Source organism: Hibiscus syriacus, unplaced genomic scaffold (genome assembly GCF_006381635.1).
Source record: "Hibiscus syriacus cultivar Baekdansim isolate YM2019G1 unplaced genomic scaffold, ASM638163v2 tig00111493_pilon, whole genome shotgun sequence".
In the NCBI taxonomy this organism is placed as follows: Eukaryota; Viridiplantae; Streptophyta; class Magnoliopsida; order Malvales; family Malvaceae; genus Hibiscus; species Hibiscus syriacus.
The window spans coordinates 26,973-31,873 of record NW_024063102.1 but is presented as its reverse complement, the minus strand read 5'-3'; positions in this window follow the sequence as shown (position 1 = coordinate 31,873).

Here is a 4,901-nt window from a genome sequence, read left to right as displayed (position 1 = left end):
CATCAGGAGATAGGAATCAACGCAATCACCACCGAGAATGGCAAGAGAATCAAAACTTGTGTTTCAAAAGTTAAAGCTCCTTTGGCTTGGGTATGGAGCCAAATGGTAAAGGTGGGGCTTCTTATACCCCATTCACGTGCAACAAGGATTAAAGATGGTAACCATTGTTGTTACCACAACGAAAATGGGCATAATGTGCAAGAGTGCCAGATTTCAGATCGATAGTCCAACTCATGATGGACCAGAAAGAGCTGGAATTTTAAAAAGAAATTTAAGATTCTTTGGAAGAAGATGTTTGTGCCACCGAAGAATCATCAGACAAAAGATTCGGTAGGGGTAGTCCTTTGATAATTACCCCTAAGGTAAATATGACAGTAACAACACCAGCCAAGGTGGTGATCACAGCACTTCGGCCTTATCAATACAAGGATAATCGGCAAGTGCCATGGAAGTACGAATGCCAGGTGAGTACTTCCAAATGATGTGATAGCAAAGTGGGGCAAAGACCACTTGAGCCATTCAAAGAATATGTGCTAGTTGTTAATGAACCTATAAAGGAGGAAGAAGCTAAAGAGTTCCTTAAGATCTTAAAGCATATCGAGTACAATATTGTAGAATAGCTCCACAGCTTACTTACACGTACTTCAATGCTAGCACTATTTTTAAACTCAGAGGCACACCGAGAAACACTGTTAAAAGTCCTTAATCAAACGTTCGTGCCACAAGACATACCAGTCAGCAAGATAGATCGACTGGTGAATAATATTCAAGCTGATAATCTCATATCATTTTCAGATGATGAGATTCCATCCTGAGGAAGAGGCTGAACAAAGGCACTGCATATCACTACGTATTGCAATGGGCATGCTTTACCGAGTATATTGATTGACAACGAATCGGCCCTGAACATGATACCTTTGGTGGCATTGAAGAGGCTACCAATAGATACCTCTCATATAAGAGCCTGCCAGAACGTGGTCCGAGCATTTGACGAGACCAAAAGAGAGGTAGTCGGTAAGATCGAGGTACCGTTGACCATCGGACCAGCCACCTATGATGTTGAGTTCCTTCTGATGGATATCATATCGCCCTATATCTGTCTTTTGGGAAGGCCATGGATTCATCAAGCAGGTGCAGTACCTTCCACGCTGCACCAAAAAGTTAAATTTGTTATTGACGGGGCTTTAGTAATTATCAATGCTGAGGAAGATATCGTGGCAAGTGTGACCACGAAGGCCCCGTACATCGAAGTAGATGAGGAAACGGTGGAGTGCTTATTCCGCTCCTTAGAATTCGTGAATGCCACATTCGTGGCAGAAGGAAGAAGGATTCCTAAACCCCGACTCTCCCAGTACACCAAGATAGAGATCAAGTAAACCTTGGGACGAGGCGCCAAGACCGGAAGAGGATTTGGGAAATTGCTACAAGGAAGGATCAATCCAGTCCTTCCTGTTTTGAAGTCCAGTTACCATGAAAAGAGGAAGGAAGTCCAGAAGAACCGAGAAAGAAGACTAGCCAGGTTAACTGGAGGTGAACTTCAACGGGAACCCATGGTATTCCCGCCTCTTTACAATATATTCAGGTCGGGTGGTTATGTGTTCGAGACGACCTCATCCGATCTAGAAGCGGCTATGGAAGATTTGAACATTAATGCCGTGACCACAGAAGATGTTGACAACGAAGATAGATCCGGGATATGCCCTCTGCCACATGGGTTCGTGCCTAGCAGTTGGTCGGTGGAAGAACTACATGTGGTTTACAAGAGTCTTTCAGAGTAATATTCAAACTATCCCTATTTGCCTATACTCGGGGCAATAGGTGATCTTTTGTAAGGGTGAATAAACATTTTGTTTAAGTTCAATAAAAGAATCATTTTTTCCTCTCCATGGCAACAAGTTTCTTATTTTCATTTCTTTTTAAATTCATTGTTTATTTTCTTCATTCCAGTACACTATTTTCTTTCAAATTTAATTATTTGACTGTTTCGTGTAGGATATTTCCTCTTACACACACATCTTTTTTGTCCCTTCAGGACCCCAGATAACGATAATGTAGGCACTGATGATCTTGATCCGAAAGTGGATTTTGAATCGGTCATTTGTCTCAGGGAATTTGATGAATGCGACACTGAAGATGAGTGTAACTTGCCTACTGAATTGTTGAGAATGATATAAAGAGAAGAGAAGCAAATACTTCCACATGAGGAGGCGACCGAAATCTTGAATCTGGGCACTGAAGATGACAAAAAGGAGGTTAAAATCGGCACAACTCTCTCGGCTGAAGCAAGATAAAACCTGATAGTCTTACTTCAGGAGTATAGAGATGTGTTCGCCTGGTCGTATCAAGACATGCCGGGGCTAGACAAAAATATAGTAGTTCATAAACTGCCAATTAAGCCAGAGTACAAACCCGTGCAACAGAAACTGAAAAGGATGCGACGTGAGATGCTCCTTAAAATTAAAGAAGAAGTCAAGAAGAAATTTGATGCCGGTTTCCTTCAAGTGGCCAAGTATCCAGAGTGGGTGGCCAACATAGTGCTAGTTTCGAAGAAAGACGGGAAGGTTCGCATGTGCGTTGATTACCGAGATCTTAATAAGGTGAGCCCTAAAGATAACTTTCCTCTACCTCACATTAAATACAACCGAGAACGCTTTATTTTCATTCATGGATGGATTCTCGGGATATAACCAGATCAAGATGCATCCTGAAGACATGTAGAAGACCACGTTCGTTACAATGTGTGGAACTTTTTTTTTTATAAAGTGATGCCCTTCGTTTTGAAGATTGTTGGGGCAACATATCAGAGAGCCATCGTTTTGAAGATTGAAGTGATGCCCTATTCCATGACATGATATACAGAGAGATCGAAGTTTATGTAAATGACATGATTGTCAAGGCACAAACGGAGAATGAACATGTCAAGAATTTGAGGAAGCTCTTCCAGAGATTGAGAAAGTTCCAACTGAGATTGAACCCTAGCAATTGAATCTTCGGGGTAACATCTGGAAAACTATTAGGCTTCGTGGTCAACAGAAAAGGCATCAATGTCGATCTCGATAAAGTTAAGGCTATTCAAAGTCTACCTCTACCACGAACACAAAAAGAGGTCAAAGGTTTTCTGGGCAGATTGAACTACATAGCACGGTTCATATCTCAGTTAACCGACAAGTGTGACCTAATCTTCCGTCTTCTTTGAAAGAACAACGCTGGAGCATGGGATGAAAAATGTCATATTGTATTCGAGAAAGTAAAGGAGTATTTGTCTCAGTCTCTTGTCCTGATGTCCCTTATCCCGGGCAAACATCTGTTCTTGTATCTCTCCATATTCGAGAACTCCATGGGGTGTGTTCTAGGTCAACTTGATGAATCCGGGAAGAAGGAAAGAGCCATCTACTATTTAAGCAAGAAGTTCACCGATTGCGAGGTCATATATCCTCCTATCGAGAAGGTTTGTTGTGCTTTAGTCTGGGCCACAAAAAGACTCCGACAATACATGTTGTACCACACTACTTGGTTGATTTCCAAGTTAGATCCCCTGAAGTACATGATGGGTGTACCTGCTCTATCTGGAAGGTTAGCCCAATGGCAGATGCTCTTGTCTGAATTTGACATCGAGTACGTGAGCCAAAAAATAATCAAAGGAAGTACCATATCAGAGTTCTTGGCTAGTAAAACCGATGAGAATTACGAGCCATTGGACTTTGATTTTCCAGATGAAGACTTGATGGCTATATCCTTAGAAGAAGCAAGTACTTCAACGGACAGTTCCTGTAGAATGCATTTCGATGGTGCATCAAATGCATTAGAATATAGCATCGGGGCAATCCTGATCTCTCCAGAAGGGAATCACTACCCATTTACCAGTAGACTGAACTTCGATTGCACCAATAACATGGCAAAGTATGAAGCCTATGTCTTGGGAATCTGAGCTGCACTAGGGCAAAGCATAAAGACCTTGCGGATATACGGAGATTCAGCATTAGTAATATATCAGCTCCACGGAGAATAAGAAACCAAGGATACAAAGCTGATAGAATACCAGAGACTAATACTGGATCTGCTCGAAAAATTCGATGAATTCACCTTCCACTACGTGCCTAGAGAAGAAAATCAAATGGCTGACGCTTTAGCTACCTTGGCAGCCGCATTCAAGGCTGGCGTGGAGTCTGAAATAATGTCAATTAACATACAGTCGTATGAGTATCCATTTACCAAATTGAAGAAGTGAAAGACACTAAGCCTTGGTACTACGACATTCTGCAGTATATCAAGCATCAGAGTTATCCAGAAGAAGCCACCGAAACAGATAAGAGAACCCTTAGAAGGATGGCAGTTGGATACGTCCTTGATGGAGAGGTTTTATACAAAAAAAAGCCATAATCAAGTCCTGTTAAGGTGCGTCGATGCTAAAGAGGCAAAAATGATAATGGAAGAAGTACATGATGGAGTTTGTGGAGCACATGCAAATAAACATATTATGTCAAGACAAATAATGAGATGCAGATATTTTTGGTCCACACTGGAAAGTGATTGCATCAACTATGCTAGAAAATTTCATAAATGTTAGATTTATGGAGATAAAATCAATGTTCCACCTCATCCACTTCATGTAATGACGTCGCTCTGGCCTTTCTCTATGTGGGGAATGGACGTTATCGGGCAAATCCATCCAAAGGCTTCGAATGGTCACCGTTTCATTCTCGTGGAAATTGATTACTTCACGAAATGGGTAGAGGCTGCATCATATGCCAGTGTCACTCAGTCCACTATTTGTAAGTTTTTGAAGAAAGAGATTATATGTCGGTATGGTCTACCTGAAAGAATCATTACCAATAATGCTACAAACTTGAACAACAAGATGAAGCTTGTGAACAGTTCAACATAAAACATCAATTCCACTG